Source organism: Rhea americana, unplaced genomic scaffold (assembly GCF_003343005.1).
Source record: "Rhea americana isolate MKP2758 unplaced genomic scaffold, rheAme1 scaffold_34, whole genome shotgun sequence".
In the NCBI taxonomy this organism is placed as follows: Eukaryota; Metazoa; Chordata; class Aves; order Rheiformes; family Rheidae; genus Rhea; species Rhea americana.
The window spans coordinates 2,096,651-2,121,747 of NW_028186468.1; the positions used below are offsets into that span (position 1 = coordinate 2,096,651).

The window sequence follows — 25,097 nt, forward strand, 5'->3', positions numbered from 1 at the left end:
ACGGCCGCTCAGGGGCCGTGAGGCATCGGTTGGCGGCGGCGGCCCGAAGCCATGCTGGGCGCAGTGGGGGGCCCGGCTGCAGCTCTGCGGGGGCTGCGCGCCGGTGCCGGTGCCGGGCGCTGGGGTCCTGCCGAGTGCTTCGCTCCCTTACACCTCACTTCAGGAGTCTGTCTGAGCGCACCTGGCGCAGACAGGAATATACCCTGTTTTTTTTTTTTTTGTTGTGGTGATTTTGGAGCTTAAGCCTGGGATTTTTCAGTGTGCTTGTGTGGATACAGCATGCAAATTGTTATACTCGGGCAGGTTCATGCTTTCAGGAGTGTGTTCCAGAGAGCTCTTTGCCTGCCATCCCGAGCCCTTGAATCCATGGTGGAGTACCTGTGCTTCCAACCTTTTTATGTCTGTCTTTASCTTCTGAGGGTGCTAGGGGGAAAGAGATGATATGGGCATCTCATTTATCCAGTTTTTAGTCTGTTCAGTAAAAACTGGAACAAAAATACTACTTTTGCTTTTGTTTCCTAGTAGCACTTAGAGATTCGTTCCAGTCTTGCTGAGGTCAAAGATGATGGGATAGATCCATATTTCTACTTTCCTGGCATGTGATAGAAGGTGGAAATGGGTTAGGCAGGGAAATGGGTTGTTGCATTTTGGAGGAAGCATTTATGAATGAGGGGTTCTGAGTAGGTGGACTGCTGGCTGTGAGGGGCTTGTACACCTCTGTAGGCTGTTTTTACCTTGAATAAGTTTATTCTAGAGTATTATGCAAAAACAATTGAACAACTCTATTTCAAAAAGTAATGAACAGACTAGGAAAATATCCTCTGCTTCTGGCTGCCGAGATGGTGCTTGTAGAGTTAATTACTGAGGAGGGAATTTTGAATTCTGAACAGCAGTCCCAAGAGACCTATCTTGAAATTAAAAGTTTGTGTTTGCTTTTAGTTTCCATTTTTAATGCCTACATGGCATCGTGAAGTGGACTATGTGATAGACTACATTTAAGGAAGAATATYTCTTCAAGTGACTTAAATATCTTATTTCTTAAAATTGCAGTGTAGTGTGAGGTGAGTGGTATAACTTGCAGTACCACTGTGGTACAAAATTAATTCACTGGAAAGTTAAGCCAGAAAAAAWTTTTTTAATACATTGCCCCCTTCCCCCAAATATCCCTTGTTAGAGTGGAAGTGCTTTGCCTTCATTTTCCTAGTTAACCCATGCAATGTTACATCTTGTAGTGGTAACAGTAAGTGATAGAGAGTGAGCGAACAGTAATGAGTGGGATGAGACCTGGCAAACTCACTGTACTTTTGCATTTGTGTATAGAGTAAAGTAAAAGGCTGAAAGTTTGCATTCTCTTCTGTTGGTGTCTTGGAGCAATAGGTTTGTTTAGAAACACAGCACTGGAAACACACACCAATGTAGTATTATCCCTTTGTATCAAGACATTGATTTTATCAGTCCTGCATGTAGTTCTTTTCCAGTAATCCATTTCCATCATTCTCTTCATGATGTGAGGTGCGTATGTGGAGGGGAATGGAGAAGATGGACACCATCAGCCTGCTGCACCTTGCTTCCCCCTGGCCTGGCCTGGGCCTGACTACTGTGCTGGCCTGCAATCACTGGCAGCCTAGGAAGATGCTGTGCTGCCAGCCTGTTTGTTTGCCCTCTTCAATGAACCAGTCTGCTTTCTAGCAAAGATGTTGGAAGCTCAGCTCAAATGTGAGACCTGCCCCTACCAGCAGTRAGAATGTAACCTGGATATGTGGGTAGTTGTGGCTGGATTATGTAATGTTGCGGAGGTTGCAGAGCAGACAGCATGTCCTGGAAAGTCTTTTTCTCCTCGACAGCTGAGCTGCTTCCTCCTTTGCTGCCAGGTGCTGCTGAGCTCCCTGGCCTGGGCAGGTTCCACTCCAGCAGAATGGGCTGAGACATAGAGTGAGGCAGTGGAATTAGATAGAGGTGGATGTCATAGGAGTCTGTATGCCAGTGGAGTCCAGATAGCCACCACGCTTGGGTGGCCTCTTGTGAACTCTTGTTAGGRAAGCCTTCTCTCAGGGTTTTGTATTGTGTGCTCTATTGTGCTCTTAGTTCAGAGATGGTAGAGATGAAGGCAGGGGCCACTTACAGAGGGGACTATAATTGGGGGAGTGAGCGATACAGACAGGGGAAAAGATTCAAGAAACTAGTAAGCTGGCAGCGTGTGCTACCATGCAGGTTGACTATCATGGCCTTATGAATCTTGACACCATAGACTACACCAGGGAAGGACATGTTCATAACAAATATCAGTTCCTATGAAATGATTTTGCCAATCCACCAGCCTTTCTGTTGTGATACAGAAGTTGTCCGTCCTATGGTAGTTTGTGCCTCTGAGACAGGAAGTGACTCTGTAAATGTTCTGTATAGTTCTGCACTGTTTAGGAAGCTTTGTCAAGCGATGCTACTGATAGCTGCAGGCTATACTTCTCCCCATCCCGAGTGTGTAAAGAACTGTCCGATGGTRTATTATCTACACAACAATCAAGAGTGGGAGCTGGCAGATGGGGCGGGGGGGGGAGACTAGACTCTGGAGAGTGATAGGGGCTATCCTGTACACTTGGATGGATCCCAGTTTTAGAGAACAAATGAACTGAGAACCATTTTACCTCATTGACCAGATGAGTGAACACAAACATAGGTGGCAGCTAGAGAAAAGTCAGAGGACAGTCCTTCACACTTCTGGTGTGCCCCACAATAGTTTTTGTCTATATTGAGTAATTCCTGTTGTCTGAGCTAGCTGTGCCTTGTGCTGTTAATTTTGGGCAGAGGGAATGTAATACTTGTGCATTAACATAACCTTTTTCRTGGTACAAATATGACTTAAAACCAAAATTGAGCTTTTTTCTTCCCTACCTGTTTGTTCCAGACATACTCTTTCTACTGTATTATTGTGTGGCTGAATCATACTACTGGAAACGGGCTAGATCCCAGCCCTGGAGCACTGAGTGTCATTCATGTGTGCACATAGACACAAGTAGATTTATGCCTGCAATGCCCTTTGAGCACTAGAGACACACTCTGTCTTGGTATATGTAGTAGAAAAGAGAGAAAAACACTACTGTTAATTTTAAAAAGGGAAACAAGTAGTGTTTTCATTCTCACCAGGAAAGGCAATTTTGAAGTTAAACACCTCATTTATGGTGCTAATACTGTGCATTTAATTTTCAAAATTGGAATAAAAGAGAAGTTTTTGTTCCCACTAGGAAAGGAACTTCTAAATACTGTATTGATGGTAGTGTTGTTAGTGTCATTTGGGGCTTGATAATAGCTTCTCTTGGCAAGATATAACTAAAATCTAAAGGTGAATCATACCAGTGTCTACAATCATAGCAATGCACCTGCACTTGCTATTATAATAAATTTATTTCTGCCTTTGTAAACCAGTGAATGATTATGTCTTCAAAGTCAAGTCTCACTGAAATACAGAGGGCAGTAGCCCCATTGAGTTCAATTATGTTCTGTGCGGTTAAGGTTAATATATAGTAATATTCTTTATTCAGCTTAATATGAGAAGTGTGTCTTTAACATCACAGCCATGCGAAGATAAAGCTCAGAGTTATTGCCACAGTAGGGTAATAACAGTGGGATCTTACTGCCTTGGCACAATAAATCCTCTGAGCATCATCTATAGGTTGGTCCTTACAGTAAGTAATAAGCAAATACTTGAGAGCCCTGCCTTAGATTCATTAGGAATTTAGTTTGAAACAGGAAGGGGAAGATACATTTTKTTGTCTCCCAGGATAGCACACATGTTCTACTGGAGCGGATCGTTGCACGTCACCTAATCAGACGAACAGCATTTCCAGGGGGCCAGATCCTCAGGTAGTCACACAGTCACTACTGTTCAGTAAGCCAGATGATGCTCATTTGCCTTCTGATCTAATTAACTGAGACTGTGGAAATATATTAGATACCACCATTTAAAATAATCCTTGCATTGAAAAATACATATATTTGCTGAAAGAGCATCAGTGACTATGTAAGCCTGTTAATGGAAGGAAATTTGGAGTAAACGTGTGTTTTTCCTTCGCCACAGTCGTGCTACGATAAGCAGCGCTGGAGTGTAAAATCACCCACTCCTCTGTGACTTCACAACCRGGGAAAATGTGTTGTCTAACTGCAGTGGATACAACTAAAGGTAGAAATGAAGATCTTAATTTTTAATTGTTTCCTTTACATGTGTGTGCTTAATACTAGCTTAAAATACTATTTTGCATTTAGTAATATGTTATCCTTGAAAGATAACAGTGCCTACAATAGGGTTGTCTGTTACTTCCCATTGTATGAGTTTATAAAGCTAAAGCTTACCACTTTGCTAAACCTCCTTTGCTTGGCTAGAAATTTTCTGTATTAAGGATGGAAGTTTAGGATGACTCATTTAGCAAACATGGTCTAAGAACAAAGTCAAGGGCGGGGGGAAAGTGGTGTCTAGAATAAAATGATGAGATCTTTAAGTGCTTAAATGCCTTCACGCCCTCAAGCAGACTTGTAATTTGTGTTACGGAGAAACTGAATTTTGTGTGGGGGGGATGTGGAGGATTTTATGTGTGTGCACCATCCCCTGTGATCACAAAGACCTGTTTCTGTTTCCTGCTCTTTACTGGTGCCCAAGCATGTCCGATAGGAAKGGCAGGGGAACAAGGAGCTCACTGAAGAGAGGAAAGCAGTAAATACTGAGGCAGGGAATAAGCCAAGCCTGAAAGAAATAGGGACAGATGCTGGATTAGGTGAGCAAGGAAATGAGTTCTCAGGCAAAATGAAAGAGGTTGAGTTCAGACTGGTAAGGCAATGGGACAAGTACATATATTAGATGAGGAAGGAGAATGGAGAGAAACTGTGCAAGGAGACTAGGACTGGGAGAAATAAGAGTATAGAGCTGGAAGCCACAGCAAGGAAGAAGGAGAGCACATTGGTATAGAAGAAAAATTAAACGAGGCAGGTCTTGACTTTGAGCAAAGGGACTAGCTGTGATGGGAAGGGGAACATTGACAGAGGAACTACTGGGATTTGAACAGAGATAGTGAGAGAAGAAGGTTAAAACTCCGTGAGCACAGAGACATTAGCATTTCAATAGTTTTTTCATTTGCTAGTATAAAAAAGACCAAGAAAATATTCTGCCTTTCTAATTTTATATAAGGTGTTTTCTTGTCTTCTTTATGCACTATAAAGGAACGAAAGAAGTAGGAATCTGTTTGCAAAAATCCATCCTGCAGGCCACCTTTAAAGAGTTTCTAGGTAGAAAGCCTTAGGCCCTTGGCAGACTGTTCTACCCTAGAGTTGGAGAAAGCAAGGAAATGGCCTTAAGACTCTTAATGCAAATATTGGCATGAGATCATTGTAATTCAAGATGGATCAGGAAAGTGTGAAAAGRTCAAGGTCTTATCTGAAAAAAAAAAAATAATGAGGATATAAAATACTGAACTTTTTCTGGAGTATATGTATGTGTATACATACACATATGCATGTTTAGACACACACATCTAATACAATATTGATATGTTTGAAGATATGTTTTAAACATGTATATTATTGGGACTCTAAGCACCTGTAAATGGAGATACCCCTACTCCTTCAAACTATTCATGCCTTGAAGGAAGAGAAAAATTGTAGCTAATATTTTATTGACTTGGGCTGGGGATAGCTGCATTACACAAATGGATACTATTAAATCTTTATACTGTGCTGTATCAGTATGAATTTTGTATGTGCCACATATTTTGCAGACACAAATAACTATTTTGGAAATGATATAAGCAGCTTTTCTGAGACTCCAGGCAACAATGTCAGATCTAATTTGAATTATTGCTATTGAAAATCATGRTTCTGTTTTTCATTATTGTTATACCAATAACCCTGACAATCTGCAATTTAGCTGGTGTGAACAGCTTCTCCTGAAAATGTAGAGCTGCTTTGTGTGCTGTATTTTTGGATATCCTCCTCCTGTATAGGAGTGATATTTCACATTAATTCCACTGGATGGCACTGAAGGAGACAAGATTGCATGGAAGTATCTCCAGAATTTCAGTATAACTCCAAAAAGTGTGAATGGCTTACTTTTTCATTCCGTTACTGAAATAGACAAATGTGGACTCATTTTCCATCATGATATAATAATTTGTCATCAAAACCAGTTTTAAATACCCTTATCTGTAGTTTTGAGTTTCAACAGTAGCAAAATTGAGCCGGTTTAGTTCAGTTGGTTAGAGCGTGGCGCTGCTAATGCTAAGGTTGTGGGTTTAATCCCTGTACGRGCTATGCTGAGGGTTGGAGTAGATGATCTTCAGAGGTCCCTTCCAACCTTACCATTCTATGATTCTAAAATTACAGTGGAAGCAGARTTGAGGCTTCTCAATGTAATACACCTTCTCCCCTCGAAAAAGTAAAGATTAGAAAATGCAGATTTGGCCCATTCTGAATTCTTGCATCAAGGTTTGTAAAGCATTGCCTGTAGAAGTTTGTCCTTGTCTTCTGTGGCGATACTGTGAATGTTGGCCACTTCTATCATCACGAGCAAACACATTTTTAAGTTAGCTTTTAAGCTCATGTAAAAAAATACATAGGAATTCACTGAGAATTAAAGCTTCCACCTGTTAAGGAAATACAGTATAGTGTTTCAGAGAACCTCCCAACTTGAAATGCCATCTGCAGTTCCTATACAAGGACCTCTATTTTTTCCTGGATAGGGACTGTGTGATCCTGTCTGGAAGGCACACAATTACTCTCTGTCACTCAGTAACCTGGGAGTCATCTTTGACTCCACTCTCTTAACCTGTTTATCTGAATGTATATGAATTTTGTTTTCTTTAAAAATCTCCTCTTATCTCTGTTCATATCACAGAAATCTTTTTCTAGGCTTTTGTTATCTGTCATTGTGCTTATGACAGCTTTTTTACCTGTGTCTGATGTGACCTGTCAAAAGGTCCCTTGAAACACTGTTCTTGCACTTATCTCGCTGGCCTATTCCATGACTCCTTTCTGTACTTCTCTCTCTAGTGTATCTCCATAGATTCCTCTGTCTCCACAAGCACTCTAGTCCTCTGAGAGTGCAATTAAGACTTTTTTTCTGGCAGCAGTACTGGCCTAAGACAGCCTCTTCTCCCAGCCATTCACTCCTGTCTCTTTGCTATCTGTGCTAGTTTAGTGGAACGGTTGTTTTGTTCAACTGTGTGGCAAACCAGATTAGGAACCTGATCTGGCTAAAAAGGAATGTGGAGGAGGAGATGCACCTTTTTCAGCTGGGTTATTTCTCCAGTCTGGTCTATCAGGCAGTGCTTCTRCTGGTGCAACTGAGGAACTGGCTCAGGGGCAGAAACAAGTGGTGAGAGAAGAGAGGTTGCAGAGCAGCAGTGGCTTATGCTCGTTTATATAGCAGTGTTGCTAGTTGTTGAGCCATGACCTGATTTTGATGACAGAGCTAAGACAAGCTTAGCTGGTGCTGAAGGGGTAGTGCTGTGCCTTCTTCCTCACCCCTGGTCACAGGTTCCTTTAACCTTCTTTATGCCAGCACTGGTGCTTATCTGACACACACGCATATACACACCTTGCTCAGCAGCAGCTAGGTGCTCTATCAACTCAGCTACCTTCCCAGTTGCACTAGGACTTTACAGCTTCACCTTTCCCTGTCACCTGCTAGTCTTTTCTCTCTCCATCTCCATATCTACTCCACCTGCTTTTCTCATTGTCATGTTAATGATGTCCTTTTGGTCACCCTCAACATATGGAATACCCTCCCTGAAGCGATCACTGCATCCTTGAGATCTCTCAAGATTTCTTCTACCATGACACATATGGTAAACTGTCATCTGATAATGCCCAGATTAGCTGCCTGAAGAAATTACGGTTTTCATTACTGCACTTAATRTGTCTATGTATTTGCTTGAAATGGGCACACTGCCAGTTTGTTTGACAATTTAAAAGAGATTAAAACTACTACAGAATCTTATTTATTTATTTTAAACAAAAACTCTCAAAGCTATGCTCTGAGAGWCCTAAGGTCAAATATAAATATCAGAAGCTCATTTTCCGTTGCTTTGCATCTTGGGTCATTATTCATGCTTGTGCAAATGGACATAGCATTATTCAGAGTAACGTCTTACAGAAATGTAAATTACTACACCAGAGACAAGACAGTGGAGAGTCAGTGCTCGTATGAGCAGCTGACTATAGAGACTTTGGGATTTCCGTTCACCTAGTTGTTTTCATTGTTTGGATTCTTTCAGACAGGTATGCTTCTACGTCCTAAATATTTTTTATACTAATGTTTTGGTATGGTAAGCATTTTTTCCTGTTGAGAAAAATAGAAAATGTGTGGAAAACCAGCAATGAGTGAAGCTTCACATTGCCTCAGAAGCAATAAAATGAAGCTACCTGTGTACTGTGTTTAGAAAAAACAAGATAGAGGGCACCTCTGCACTGTGCAAGGGAGCRTGGGGCTAAGTCAGCAGCAAGCATGCCTGCTAAGTTACTTGCAGAACTGGAAGCAGCAGCAGTAGACTTGCATGCGAGTGCTGCTTCACCCAAAGACTCACCCCTGTTGTTAGGTGGTGCTAATTAGATTGGACACACCAGGGTGGCCATGAAGATGCACTGTGCCTGTGAGCCTCCAGCTCAGACCTTGCTTGAGGATTCCTCCCGCATGCCATACATGAACATGGGTGGCAGGTTTAGCTCAGCTGGTTCGTGCGTGGTGCTGCTAATGCCAAGGTTGCGGGTTCAGTCCCCGTATGGACTATGCTGAGGGTTGGACTAGATGATCTCCAGAGGTCCCTTCCAACCTTACCATTCTATGAAACATGAAACATCTAGAGAGAGAAGTCATTCCCATAAGGCCTTTTATTCATTACCCCTGTAGGCTTTCGCTGCAATAACAGATGCATTTGACACACCCAGATGCCAGACCTGCCTATGTGCAAAGGATTACCTCCCTCTTGGTAAAAAGATGCTCTTTTAATTGTGTATTTCAGACTGCAATGGCATAATGGGCATCCAACCTAAGTGCTTCTTAGAACAGTTCTGTTTTACTACTTAATTAGGATAGTAACTAACAGAGGAGCAGGGAAAATGCTGGGATGGTAATTTTTTTCAGCTACTATAACTTTATAGAAACTCTGAGTCCAAGGTCATGAGGGCAGACAGCGGTATGGCAAAGAACAAAGCCTAGTCTCCTCCAGTATCAGAAGACYTACCTTCCCCCTTCATTGACACAAAGCTGTATTTCAAGTTAGAAGTATGATTGTCATTACAGTGCAAGTTCAACATCTATGTAACTATATGGCAAGTATATTCCCAAAACACTGAGTGCAGAATTGCTGTCTTCTCAAATAACTGATTAAGATATCCATAAGTGTAATGTTCCTTGAAAATAAGTTGAAGTTTCAAGTTGATGATTGTATGAAGGCTGGTGTTTATTAGTAAGGAAAAGGAAAATTGAAGAAGTAAATAAAAAAAGTTGTCCAAGAGAGCATTCAGAATGACCTATGGGAGGGATGGTAATAGTACATCCTTCTCCTCTATTTTAGAAGGAGCTCAAGTAGTAATTTTGGCAACTTCTCTGTGTTATTTCCTTTCTATTTGATAGACAGATGAGATAGAGGTTTTATTAGAATGTAGTGAACCATCAATAATTGGCAAGTCAGCAAGGAACTATGCAACATAATATACTTGGGCATAATGGATTAAGATTTGACACCTGTGAAATTATGAAAATGATGAAAATTAATAGCTTCTTGCAATTGGAATGGTTRTWCCTGGTGTTTTGTAAATTGTTTAATGTCACAGGGAGGGATCCAGTTCCCTGAAGATTTGAGCAATCATTATAAACTTTATAATGTCATCAACCTATTTTTTTAATTAAAGGCCTGACAGTGATAGTGAAAATACAATAGCAAGAAAATAGATTTTAAAAAATAACATTGTTAAAAGCACACACAGAGTAAGTAGTCAAGGAAATGAAGCTGGATATTTTTTGCATTTTTTTTAATCGTTTTTGATGCTACCTTCAATTAGGTTTTTTTCCACTGTGTCTGCCAGGAAAATTTATGCATGCACAGCTAGATATCTCTGACTTTTAAAGTCACRGCACTTAGCAAAATGCTTTTAAAGAGACACACAAAAGCCAACATTAACCATGAAAATTTCGTAAATATTTATAGGCAGTAAATGTTTGATTTCTGTTTTTTATTTAGAAAAACCATCTGCTGCTAGCAGATTATAAATATTTAGATCAAATTTGTGCCTGAAATACAAGGGCACTACTTCTTCCAGAAAGGCCATTATAAATTAGATACTATAGGCCCAGCCCCAGTTCCCCAATTCAAATGGTGTAGCAAGCATTCTGTTGGGGTGGATTCATTGACTCATATGGAATGGCTTCCAGACTGTAAGCAACCTTAGTGATCTTGTCTGATCTCCTTTAAGAGTTTGTTACATAGAAAAATACCAAATTTTTCCTTAAAGACTCCACGCAATGAATCTACCAGCTCCCCTGGCAAATTTTTCCAGTGTTTAATTACCCCCACTGCTAAGAAATTACATCCTATTTCAAACTTGAATTTGTCTAACTCTAGTTTCCGGTCATTAGATCTTGTTACACTTTTGTCTGCAAGACTGTCCCCCCACTGTCAAGTATATTTTCCTTAGATATATATCTGTGCACAGTGATCCAGTCACCACTCTTCTCTTTGTAAATTTAAAAGATATCTTAAGCTTTGTATCTTTAAGATTGTTTTTCAGCCTATTGGCTGAYCTCTGTTGAATTTTCTCTAGACTCTACATAAGCTACTTGAATCATGGGCACTGGGTTTTCTGATGTCACGCAGTAGAGCAAGGTCACTTCCCAATAGTTATTTGCCTTTTTAATATTGTTGATAGATTAACAATTATTATATATTAGAGCTGATGTCTGCTGGAGACATTGCATGTATTGACAGATTGGTAGTTACAGTCCCTAGATCTACAGAGGTGTGACGCTTGTACTCTGAATGCATGTTCACACTGCCCCTAATGTGTGGTATGAATTAAAGGAACCGTGCCAGGTCTTTGCTACTTAGGTGACACGTGCATCCTAATAATATATTCAAATTGTCACCCTAAATTTTCTAAATAAAAAGGAAGAAGCTGGATTGTAAAGAGAAAATTCTCTCCTTCCCATAGAAGTGGTCCTATATTAGGAAGAGGAGAGGCAAAGGAACTATTCTCTTGCTGTGTTCAGAGTAGATGGAATAAGGAAGGCAAAGAAGCACTGAGAGCGCACAGTGGTGGTTGTCTTTTGAGGCAGCTGACTGGTTGTTCTTTCCTGGGCAGCAGGAGAGTGGAAATAGCAGGCAGTTAGAAGGAGTTTTCCCCAAGGAGAGCTGAAATTTAACAGAAGCCAAAGGTTGTCATTTCAGAGCTGGCTGGCTTAAATCCGGACACACACACGCAGGGAAAAAAAAAAAAAAAAAAAAAAAGATGAAGGAAGCATTGTAGTTGATTCCTTAGCTTGTGCAGGTTTAAAATATGCTTATTAGTATACTTCATTTAGCACATATCATACCAAAAAAATTGGTGTGAGTGCTAGAGTGTTGCTTTTTCTTCCTATAGCAGGGAATTATAAAATCATAGAAATGTTGTTTGGAAGTTACGACTTCCAGGATAACTCTGGAAGTTATYTAGTTCAGCTCTATGCTTGAAACAGCTTACCACCAACACCCGCTCAGGAATGGACCTCCCAGGATCATTTGAAAAAAATGCTGAATAACCCTCATTTATTACAGGGACCCAAGGCTATATTTTGATGTAAATCTTTGTCAACAGTTCCTCCAACTCTGTATCTGATATGCCTATCCACTTTTTCTTGTTCTGACATGATCCCTCCCATCATGCAGGCAAATACTTTTCTGCTCCAAGGTGAGCCGGAACAAAGAACTCCTTTGGCTGAAAAAATGATGCTTTTTCTCTCCAAAGTTTTTCAGCCTAATCAGCCCCTTGATCTGATCTATTACAAGGCTGTATGATTATGTGTGCTGACACATAAATGGTGCAGGAGCAGATATGAGCAGCCAAAGAGTATGGAGAACTGCTTATGCAGCATAGCTCTGCAGTACAGCTGGACAGCTCTAGCAGTCTGCCAATGCCAAATGAGGTTGTTCTGCTTCCCCCCTCCTCGTGGGCCTTGCATTTCCACTTCTCTGGTGGCCATGGTGAGCTAAACTAGAAGAAAACAAACCCCACCATAAAAAGTGAGTAACCACTTGCACGCTGAATGGTTTAGTGAGCAGCAGTACCAGTGGGGCAGGACTGTGTGGCACTGCTCCTTTCAGTGGCAGCTAGCCACTTGATCAGCTTTGCTGCAATGTGAAATTTCARCTCTGGAAAGCAGTTTCATGGCAGTTTGTACTGATTTTGGGYAGAAATACCATAGTCTCTCCTCCTGTTCATGCAGCTGAGGAATGGGTTGGTCTGGGGAGCATAGCAGCCAAGAACTAACTTTGCCAAAAAAGAAAGTAGCTCTTTTGACTGATTTCAGGGAATTGATGTGGCTTATAATGAACCACTATTTTATGCAGTTAGATACGAGCCAAACCTGCAAGCTGATCTGCTGTAGYGTGCTGGTACATGTGGAGAGCTGGGAAAAGGATAAAGGCTGGATTGTGAACTCACATCCTCAGATACTGACAATGCCCATGATTTTGCTTGTTCTTTCCCTGAAGCACGTTATTGATGTGACTTTTTGTGTTCATGTTAGGTCTTAAGATTATTGTAAGRTGTTGAAAGAGGCCTGTCATGTATGAAGGCATGTGGAATCAATATTCTGTGGATCATTCTGGACTCAATGATTATTGAATGGCAGCTTGTGTTTGCAAAGACTGACTCAGTGACCCAGATGGTCTCTTCCAGTCTTATGTTTCTAGCAATATCCTTCCTAAAAGTACTCTGCTGTTGAGCTGTTGAAAACTATTTTTTCTTTAGCCTATATTTTACTTTGGCCAGCTTCTAATTTGTGGCATTTGCAAACCCTCAGCTATTGACTACTATGTTTCTTTAATAGCAGATAGAGGGAGAAGGGCTGAGAGAGATTTTGCTCTTAGTTATGCTGAAGATTTTCCCTAAATGTAGTCATTAGAGACCAGTTGCAGACAAAACAGCACAGGCATTTGATTTTTGCAACAATGTTACATTTTGAGCTCCTGTCTGCAGTAATTAATTAGCATCACTGCTGAGCTGACTCCCTGCAGGACTGCATGATCATTAGTGCCAGTGCCAGGGAGGGAGCAGGAACTCTCAAACCCCTGAGTAAGCTGCAAAAGCACTTGTTGGCATCTGTAGAGCATTTCAAGAACATTTCAAGTGACACAGGGAAAAGATTTGCTTTCTCCTTTGTATGAGGAAATTGCCCTTGTTTGGTTAGGCTGCTGGCTGGAATCAGGCAAATCCACTTCATGGACAAGGTGTTSTCAAAGGCTATCTGAAACCTGAAGGGATGCTGTCAGTTCACCTTCATTTCACTGCTACGCTCAGAGAATTATAGAAGACTTGAGAGAGCTCGGGGTGCAAATCAGTGATGATCTGCAGTACTGGGGTTGCTGTTCCAAATGCTAGCCCAGAACTAAAAATCTGTCAGCTGAAGATTGAACTTGAATTCAGTACAAATGCAACTGAATCCAGACAGGCCAAAAGGAAAGTCCTGGCATGAAATTGAACAGCTTCCTTCAGGTGCAGAAAAACAGCAGACAGTGAGAGTACTTAGAAGTCACTTTTATGAAATATTTTTTGCAGGCTTGGGATAGAGTGTAATGTAGTTTAATCTCTTCTCTCATCCCCCATGCCTGTTTCAGAAGAGAACAAGAAATTTAATCCAAACAAATGATTAGGAAATTTCAGTAATGGGACTAGTTCCAGGAGCCAGACAATGGGCTAGCTCTTTAAACGCTTTTTCTTGATTGAATTGGAGTCAATGACTACATCAGAAGAAGCAGAATTGGAATGCAGAAAAGAGGAAATGAAAAGTCTAGAAGAGCTACAAAATTGTTTTACCCACTGCACCCTTCTAGCAATGCATCCCACAAGTAAAGCATCTCTGAGTAAGGATCTCTCCTCCCTGGAGAGTAGGGCTAAGGGCAAATTTTGAGAGATGGACAGAAGAAAATGAAATGAGATTTAATATAGATAAATGTAAGTAATACACCTGGGAAGAAATAATAATCATTATATATACAAAATCAGTCACTGTTGTTTAGAAAACAGTAATGGAGAAGAAGGCCTGGGAGCAATGGTTTATAATTAATTACTGCAGACRGGAACTCGAAAGGTAATGCTGTAGCAAAACAAATGCATTCTTATTCTGAGATGGCACCAGAGATTTGGTTTTACRGTGACTGCATGGAGATCATTTATACAAACAAAAGAGAGCTAGCAACAACATAAAATCTTTTATGGTTACCACGTTACTAGACTTTATTTACAAGCTGGAGCCTTGACTTATGATACCACAAGCACAAGCTTGTGGTTTTCTATTTGCCAAACAGTTAAATAATCTCTAAGAGGCAAACTTCTGATGAGTTTGTAGAAGGGTACTTTCTCTTTTTCTCTCTTCATATTTAAATGTGAAACAGTGACTGAAAAGTGATCAAATTTAATGTAGCCAAGACTGAGGGGAAAAAAACCTCTCTTTCTTAAAGAAATACTGTAGCTGAAAGTGGTACAGAGAAAATTAAGACAATGTAAAGCATCCCTTCAACAGACTTTTCACCATTCCATAATTCAATGAGAGGGAATCTATTTGTAAGCAAATGTAGAGATACACTTTCATTTAGATAAGAAATGTTGCTCAATACATGCATTTAGCAGATAATGAACAAAGGTATCAAAACTATCAATGTTCCACCAAACACCAGATGAAACATTACTATGCTGAGAGGACAGTGTCATGTGAAAGTCYGCCAGACAACCCAGACAGAGTGTAATAAAGAACTGTCTGATTGCAAGACTTGATGCCTGTGTATTTAGAAGTTCACAGACTTGCAGATCAGAACTAAACACAAATTGATTCTAATTCTAGAACAGGAAAGGGGAAAAAACCCAACAAGGGATAGGCCGCAGGACATAAGGGATTTACAGGACTATTTCATCTTGCTAGCACTGTGAGCTGCTAGCACAGGGTAATCCTGTCTTTGATTCCTTTCAGGCCATAGCAGAAATGTGGCACATCTCCTCACTATACGGCAACCTTAGGGTGGTACCATTTCTTCCCAAGCTGGATACAGATTGTCCTCAAACTACCAGGGTGCACAAATGCACAGCAGGAGGCTCGGATGATACCAGGGCAGCTTTTTCTGAAGCTATGGATGATGGGCCATGTCTTACAGATGTACAATTCAAAGGGCACTTATTTATATAAGTAGAAAACCGATTAACTATTTTAAAGCAGAAAAAAATACGGCAATACTATATAAAAGCCTTCAAAATTGAAATTTCTTTCAGATTTTCCCCCAGAAACATCCRTCTAGGAGGGCAGATAAAGCTAAATAATTAGTCAGGGAAGCATCATTCCGCTTCTCCCCACAATTTCCACAGGGTAAACTACAGATAAGCTTTTCTGAGATTGCAGAGTTTCAACTGCAGATTATTTTATACTGTGAAAAGAGGTTGGGAGCACATGRCAATTACCACCTCATAGCTGAAGTTCCATAGCTGTCAGACTATCCTTTGCTGTCAGTGTGTAAAAATAGTCCTCTAGATGTCCCGAGTTTCCCCTAAATGTATGATCTGTCCACATTGGTCAGTATCTCATGCCTCAAGACTAATAGCAGATCCCCTTTCTCTGACAGATGAAGATCTGGATAGGATAGAAGAAGAAAGCTTACTTTTTGGACAAAGCAGAAACTTGATTATTGTTTAGGCTATACCCAGGCCCATATTACCCAGGGGGATTCAGTATGCTGGGAGAATCCATACATAGCCTGCTAATTCAGATTGATATCTTCTTTGTATCCCCAAATCAGTGCTCAAGAGCTCTGGCAGGAGACAGGTCTTTTCTTAAGCCCTGTCCTTCATCTTTGCTTGCTTACAGTTTTTAAATCCCTAGGGGGAAGCTGCAGAGACACTGAAAGAAAAACAGTAACTACAACACTTTGCCAAGAACTCTCCAACTTGAAGTTCAGTGTGTGCTTAGGTGATTCAGGACTGGCATTCATTCTGAGTTATGGTCTTCTTTACTGCTTCTTTTGAGACTGCAGCCTCAGATTTGTTTTTCTACGTTTAATTACAGGATACTTAATGGTAGGATGCATTGGTGCTCTTCCAAACCACCTGTTCAAGTTGTTAATCTGGGGGTTCTAGTCTATTTTCAAGGTTGTTTTTCATCCGATTATTGCTTTTTATCTTTTTCAGTTATATCTTGCTTACTTTCCCAGCTCCCATGGCCTTCCATCCCGCCTCACCCCAGTGACAACCTGCTGTGAGCTATGTATATAAGAGCACTTAACAACACTTTCATTCTCTTTCAATGCAACTGCAAAGGTCATTTTCTTGGCTCCTTATCCCAGTCCTGTCACTCCTCTCTTTGCACAGTGCCACTGGTTCCCTTTTCTTCACTGTATGAAATGACTTCTCTTTGCTTTTCAAGCTGTATGTCTTCTACAACTTCAAGAAGTAGTCCCTGACTGCTGTTATATGAATGATGCCAGTCTTTTAAAGCATTAGTGTACATACTTCCATGCTTTCATCCATGCTGCTGATTGTATATAGCAGGAAATCCCTGTAAATACCCACAAGCCCATCTTTCCATGCTTTTTTAAACATCTCTTCTTCTCTGCCCTGACRTTTGTTAGAATCTGAACATAGCTATGCAAATGTTTTTCCCCAACCACTTTTTCATGTTAACCAATATTACGTTGTTTGTCTTCTCTTATTTGTCTTGAATCTATGAGCCTAATAATAAATAACAAGCAATTCAAAACAATCTCTTTGGTTTATGTCTGTACAGTGCAAGTTACAATGAGGGCGATTTTATTTGCTGTAATTTTAAGAGCAGTATTAATAATAAAAGTAGAGTAAACAAAATTATTTCTTTATTTGTAACTCTGTAACTAACTTCCAGGAAGTAGCTTCAACATAGGATGTTTAATTTACCATACAGAAACTGCTTACATCTGTTGATTCTTGAAAGAAATGTGCTGTGGGTCTAAGAGAGAAAGAGGGGAACTGGGACTGAATCTTTTGGTGTGGGTGAGTGTTAGATTGGCTTAGCAGCATTACCAGATCGCACCTCGAGGGACTGTAGCCCATTTGTCTCAACGCAGGGAGGACCGCGCTCAGGGTTGGGTGATGGGGGCGCAGTGGCATCTTTTTACAGGTCCGCCACCAGCATCATGATTAAAGTTCACCCACAATGCTCACCAGACAAACAGTGGCCATATCTGGTTTAGAATTTTTGTTTTCAGTAATGGGGTTACATACAGTCCTGCATAATTCTGTTTTATGAAAAGCTAACATAAAATGGCTATTTTTTTATAAATTCTGTGATTTTATCATCTTGTGCAGTTAGCAAAAGGTGAATATGCTGTCATAAGTTATACTCTCTGAAAAGCAATCAGAAGTAATGAGACTGGAGCAGATTTTTTTTTGTGTGTGTATACAGGTTATTAGCCTAGATTTTTAGACACGAGGAACATCACTGAGAGGTGGACTGAGAGCTAGAGAACTGGGAAATCCACATGTCCTCAATGTTTAGCAACCTCAAATATCACATTTTCATTCATAACCATAAAGTGCCTGTTTTATTCATGGAAAAAAGATGTTTGTCAAACAACWTTAATACTGTTCTTTGGCAAGACTACAAATGTAGTTGGTAAAGATGACTGTTGATGTAATACACTAAAATTTATGTAGGGCATTAGTTTTATTTAGTATGGCAGCCTATATAAATAAGGTGCTGTGTGAGAGGCAAATGAATGAAAGCTGGCTTTCTACATAATTGTATGTTAGGTCACGGCCCCTACCCCCAATATTCCTGCTTTCTGGTTTGGGAAAGAGGAGATAAAAAGTGCTAAGCTCAGCTAAACAAAGTATGAATTTTCTTATCTATGACACTGTTTCTTTTCTTATTGCAACTACTGATTTTAGCAAAAAGGAATCCTGCAGACACYTGTACCAAAACCCAAGCTCAGCCAAACTCTGTTGCAGTAACATACTTGTCATGGCTCTTAAGTCCTTGCTAAGAAACTGTTGTTTTTCTTGGGATGTTACTGAATCTTGAGAGCACAAAACCTGCTTTTCCAGTAGAGAAAACAGAGCCCTAGGAAAGAAGTCCAGAGCAGGCCAAAGGAGCCATCATTCAAAGGCTGCCACACTAGGGCTTTGGGAGCATAGTCTGTGCATGGTTCTAGAGGCAGCTTTCCCTTTTCAGGTGATTCTATTCCATTAGGAGAACTTGATATTTAATCTAGGTTGCAAGGAAATGCTTCTAGATATTGCATGAAAAGGTTAAATGTGATTTGTGTTCGCTGTATTTATTATTAATGAAGGTCCTTTCCTGCAGACATAGAGCAGGCATGGGAAAGCTGTACAGTAACTCATTCCAGTGTAGTCCTGTGAATTGCACAACCTGTCCTTTTACCATTTCTAGATAAGACCTAGTGGGAGAGATTCCTGTAAAATGACTTGAAGTTGCCCTGAGGTAGAAAAACTCTGGGAACACAGTTACAATTGCTAGAATGTGTCTTAATTAGAACTTTTTTGTTGCCAACATACAATTCTTAATGATTTCTCAAAGTATGTAATAAAAAGCAAAATTGTTTTTTTGGCACTCAAGAACAAAAAGCCATGATGATAAAATGTCTCTTTAGTTGTCTAGCATGGGTGGTTAATAAAGGTGACAGATCATGGAGTTTCAGAATTTGTATGCTTTTAGAAAGGGTGTTGTACACTCAGTAATCACTACTGGATAYCTGACTCTAGCATTCAGGAAGGCCTGATTTTCCCAAGCTGCAAATCCTATTAATCATCAGGATGTTACGTGTTGATTCTAGCAGGTATATAGTAAAAGGGCCTTTGACTTAAGTCATTCAAGTGACGTACACATGCTGTATGAATAAACCATACACAAAACCTCTCTGATTGCAGGTAAGGAGGACTCCTTCTTCCTGTATGTAAAAAAGTCTCAAAAACCGTAAGTTAGAAAGCTATGAATGTCTGGAGAGCTGTGGTCCTGACTAATCAATGTATGTAGGAAATAAGGCAGTAAAGAAACTATTTTGTATAAAATCACTTCTATTGTCATCAGTCAAAACATTTTATTTCCTTCAGAAGTATATTTTGACTTTTTGAGGTAATTTACTGTAAGGAGACAGGCTTATTCTTTGACTGAGCCTGACTGTATTAAACTAAAAATTGTTTAATGTACTATGAGAGACAAAATTAAATATGCTTTTATTTGCTTATAATCATCTGATCTCTGTTAYAGTAACAAAGTGCTTGTGTTGTGCTTAAAAAAAGTCTCTCAGGATTATGAATATGGCTTTAACAAATGACTAGTGTTATCAACAGGAGACTTTTTTAAGTGCAGAAGGCTCTACTATAATAGACTTGTCTGACTTGGTTAACAAACTCTTCAGTATTTGAGCCCATAAATCCTGAAGAGAAAGATACCGTTCTCTTAGGTCACTGAAAAGCCTTAAAAGGAAATCATTGTTTACAGAGCTCCACACAGTTAACACAGTCCTAGTTAATGATTTCACCATAGTAATTACATTCTATAATCTGTCAATCAGACAGTTTTAATGTATTTAGTATGGGACACATTAATTTAGTGCAATACTAGTATTTTGCTTTGTTTCATGCTGTTTGCCTGTCAGTCAGCCCATAACAAATTTTGAGTCTGTAAACCAATTTCAGCCGAATTTGAGTAGGAATTTGTTTTTAAATACCAAAAATACTTWAAATCCTGCAACTTTTGTGAATATTGGCAGGTCGGTAAAGAGAGGATCACATGAATGCTCCCATGGGGAAAAGGTTTTTGTACAAACTGTTACCATTTCTGTAAGGTACGCTAGAGGACCAGTTGGTATGTGCCTAGTTTGGAAAATGCACATCATGTGCTACTGCATGTCAAGCTAGCCGTTAGGGGATGTGAGATGGACTAAGAAGTACATGCAAATGGTAGCTGGGTATTTTTAATAGTACCCACTATTAGTGGGTAACAGTAACCACTGGGAACTAGGTTAAGTCACCCTGCACAGGGCTCATTCCGAATCAGCAGTCTATGAGCTTTATTCCCTGACGAYGTCAGTGATTTGTACGTGTTTTATTCAAGCAGGAATCTAATAATACCTTTTTTATAAAACAGAGAGAAGGCAGATTTCCCTTAGAGCTTTGGGTTGTTAATTGGAAAGGGACTGATCCTTATCAAACTGCTTTGGTTCCTGTGCCCATTATTTTGGTGTTCTGAACACCTCAAGAACTAGAGATTATAAAAAGACTGGACTTCTTTAAACCTGATTCACTGAGTAGGCTTGCCAATGTTTGTAAAGGACTGGCACCCAGTTGGAGTGGTGAAATTGATTTCAATTAATGTGTGGTAAGTCTCTTTGTTGTTGAAAGAGTCATGGTTAATGGTATAAATAGGCAGAGCAACTGGCTAATAAAATGTAAAGTGAAATAAAATCAGTTTTAATATGTTTGTAGGAACTAGGTCATGACTTTTTTCAGCACAACAGTTGGAGCCACAGCTTGGAGAAGCTTGAGAACATCTGTTATTTCTGTTGGAAAATACAAGAACACTGAGTAACTCACACCTTTAAAATTCCTGTGTGGGGGAGGAAGCCAACTCATCTCAACACAAAGCTGATTTATTCAGATTTTGGAGAACATTTGACTAGTTCATCCTTTAGGTCTCTCATAATTCAGGCACAAATGTTCTTTGAAAGGAAGTTTTGAAAAGAAAAGGTTTTTCTCTTGTGTGACTAATCAGTGAGGTTAGTTGATTCCAGAAGGAAAGGCTAAAATGTCTTACAAATTTGCAATACATACCAGTTAATTTTGCATATGAACTTATTTTCTTAAATGCATGAAGTTATTGTCTTTAAAAAAGCTAGAAGAAACCTAGTGTCAATAGAACTGTGATGTAAGAGTGAATTTCTTCTGTATCGCTCAAATGTCTGTTATCAAACCAACCATCTTMTTATATTTTTGAAATATATTTTCTTCTGTAACAAGTCCTAGGAATCAGCAAGAGTCAGCAAGAACTGAGAACATTTCTTGCCATTACTACACYCATAATGTGTGCATATATGTTAMACCCTGGGCATATACATCACAAAATGTAATTGAAAAATCTTCTCTTTTTTATGCTCGAAACTCTTTGTTGGCACAGAGTCTTTTTTTAATGACCTATAAATATGCCTTCTTTGTGCCAGCACACACCAAGGACTGTATATTTTACAAGCACTCAGATCCTCAGCCATCCTCTGAGCTAGCACCAGCTAAGAGACTTGTTTTCTGGGCTCAAGAAAAAGGTCTAGATGGCAGCCCTTTGAGAATTAAGACTGCTGGACAGGCTTTGAAATAACGAATCAAGTATATTATGTTTAATAGCAGACCATGTGTATCGTAAATAAGGATGTTGGGGGAGGAGAACAGAAGGTGTAATGTGGAAAGAGATGTGGTCTCAGTGATAAAGAGATAGCATGGAGATTAGAAATACTATCTTTGGGTGTGGGAGAGGAGATAGGATAGGACAGGAAACAGAGAAACATAATGAGACTGCAAACTGGGAGCAAGTAATTGAGTAGAAGTGTGAAGAGGGAGCTTGAGACAAGGCATAGGACAGAGAGTGACCCAGCAGCCCTGGACACTGTAAGAAGAAACTGGTATCAACATCCTTTCAAGTGCTGTTGAAGTTGGTCCCCTGCAGGTTGCCATGATCACATCTGCATGCAGAAAGAGACAAGTGAAATCCTGYTCTTTGAGCATTCCTTCATCTTGAAAAGGAAATACATTGAAATATGCTTATGGGACAGTGGAAAGATGGTATAATACTCCTGGAAATATTGTGCTGTTTTGTTTGAGCTCGTCTTAATGTTGGCTTACATCTGCCCGGCCTGGTACTGTGCTCTRTGAAGCATACAGTTCTGCACCTCGTTCCCGTTTTCATCTCTGGACAAGATGTGTGTTTAGACTAATCTCCCCTGACAAACCTGTAATCCTGCAAGTACTGTATAATGTAACAGTTTTGGCARATGGGAGACTGCAGTCCTCCTTGGGAAAGATAATCCATTGAATAGAATGTGGTAGTTGAACAATAACTCCCCAGAAACTCTGCAACAATTCACACAGGAAGAGATTAGTTTTAGATTAACCCCAAAGAAGGCAAACAATATCAACYCAGTTTAACCCAGAATAATACATTTTGTTCTACTTTTCCTAACAGAATAGAAACATTYTAGGAAAATTATGATTCGGATACTTGATTTTCCAGGGAAAGAAAATATCTTGTAGAGCATTCCAGAMTTTATATCAAACAAAGTGTATGTAATTTTAATTAGTTTAATAGAAATGAGGAAATGTCAGATTACCTATTTTTTCTTGTTCATGTTTTTTGTCTTTTCTGGTTCCTATTTTTTTTAGTGTGGCTTAGTGAATTTTTCGCTTCTTTTGCRTTTACAACATTCGTACTTGTCCTGTTTTTCCTTCTGACTAAACGATCTGTATATCTCTTCTGATATTTTCCCCTCACTGACTTCTGTGCCTGACTGTGATGTCCTGTTAATATCCCTCATTTCTATACATTTTCTTCTTTGTATTTTTCATCTTTCCTTCCCTTTCTTCTTCACCAAATTGTCTCACTTCCTTTTCTAAAGTTATTTAAACTGAAATTCCTGTCTGCCAATAATTTATTGTTCTCTCCCTCAGAAACATACTCAGTAAGTTTTCTCTCACAATACTAGAAAGCAGGCCCTTCACTTTCATTCCCTCATCACTACATTCAGTGGAGCCATGATTTCCTTTTTCTGAATCAGGATTTCTGTGTTTTTTCCTTGGTTATTTTTTAATTCCAACTCAACTTTGCCCCTAAGAGAAAGAATGAGATAGTATTTTTTGCCCCTTGGCTGGCATTCCTCCCTAAATGAGGAAGGTTATTTCTGTTCTTAATAGTGTTCAGTCATTAACAAAGAAAGTTTGCTTTGCAAATATTTGTCAATAGATAAGTTAAATAGTAACAAAAGGTAAAGTGTCTGATTACAAATCCAAAATGCCTTCTTCTATGGTGGTTTAGGTCGTACATAAAAGGGAAGATCTGGAATTAGTGTAAAATATTTAAAGGAGGGCTTTTTAGCATGAACAAGTATATATGGTACAATTACAAAAATATTTTTGTTATTAAAAAGTACATATAACGACTAGAAAATAAAAGTTACAAATGACCTTATTAATACTTTAAATGTGTATATATTAAAACTAACTGAAAGAATGCACACATTAAATTTAAGACAATACAAAGTTTATTTTTCCCAGGAGAAATAGAAATCATGGCCAGAGTACAAGACGAGAGATAATTAGAGATTTGTTTCTTCTGTACCTCCCAAGGTAGGGCTTAATCCTACAGTAATCTCTTTATTGAGAGCCAAGTGTTAGTCATGGAGCCTGCTGCATGGATTCGAAACTAGCATTTAGCYTCTGTTTTTGGTATCTAGTAAGGAGTTGTGCTATGAATTTGTTTTCTGCGTTATTTTAAAGACATATCTTGGTGTCTTTTTCATTTTACCCTGCACTATTATCCAGCTGAAAGGGTGGGCATGGCATCGTGATACGTTTATTAGTTGTGACACAAGAAAGACTTGTCTTTCACGACCAGTAAACCTCCAGAGTCCTTCTGTCTTCTAGCACAGAAATGTGGTTTGTATTGGGTGTRCGATGAATGGCAGACTCTGTGCATGTGTATAAACAGATTATCCCAGAACAGTTTTGCCTTTGAGCGTTTCAGTATTGTGTTATCCCATTGTCAAGTATGCTTTAAGGACAAATGCCCCCTCATCCAATGAGTCTGGGGTTCACTTGACTGTGGTGGATATTAAGCAAATTGACTTTCTATCTTTTTTTTATTTCCAAACTATGGTTTGTGGGCCTGTTGCAARCTGCTTTGGTCTTTCAGTTCCCAGATTAGCTGGGAAAGAGCAAAGCAGCAAAAAGGGGGAAAAAATCCTGCTGTGGTTAATTTTGTTTAAAAAAGAACTAAAGGTTAGATCTTCAAATGGACTTAAGTGATAGTTATGTGTGTAAGGTTAAAATTTACACTCAGCTGCAATTTCACATGAAGGAATCCATAATCTAAAGGTATCTATTTCTCTGATAATAAAGTTCTCTCACTGCATGTGGCCTGCCCAGGGGTACCTCAGACTTGCTGGTGGGGGGGGAGCTRTGTGCGCCTCTGATTTATCTACATTTTGTCAGATGAGGTATTTATCTACATTCACAGATGAGGTATTTCCTTCATATGTGGCAATGAATCCAGCAGTCATTCTTAAAGCTCACTTAGCAGCACAGGCTTAATACAAAACGGCTATCTCAGGGACAAGTACCTCCTAAAAGGGGAGCTACGGGGAAAGGGGTACTCTACAGGCCTAGGAGAGCAGAAGCAGTACCTAACAAAACAACATGTGGGTGCCTGATCCTCACTCAACTGTGAAAACTGGATTCCAGCCTGGAAAGAGAAGTGGCTGGTTAAAACTTGAGTCTCTCCAGAGGCATCTTCAGAAGGGCAGGGTCTCCGGGTGATAGTGGCCTATTCCTGCGGTCCGACCTGAAGGAGGCTAGAGGGAATGTTTGGCTGCTTAGGATTTGAGATACTGTGGATATTTGCTGTTTGTGTTTAAAATGAAACTTTTTATTTGTTTTCTTAGGCCAGTAAAAAGACAAGATGGCCTGTACCCTCCCCTTGTTTATCTGAGGGCTTAATGATTAGCGTATTCATGCAGGTGGTAGGTACACAAAGTCCATTTCATTCACTGCTTGCAGGAATTTGAAAGGCAATGCCCTAATTGCCAGCCCATTCTCGTRTTCTTCTCACTGAATTCCCTTTAGGAAGT

General features: G+C 39.7%; 1 protein-coding gene across 1 annotated transcript in view; it reads right to left on the minus strand.

Moving 5' to 3' along the window:
• CDKN2AIP (CDKN2A interacting protein) overlaps window positions 1–25,097 on the minus strand; it is a 46,481-nt gene that overhangs the window by 3,914 nt on the left and 17,470 nt on the right. The window lies entirely within an intron of this gene.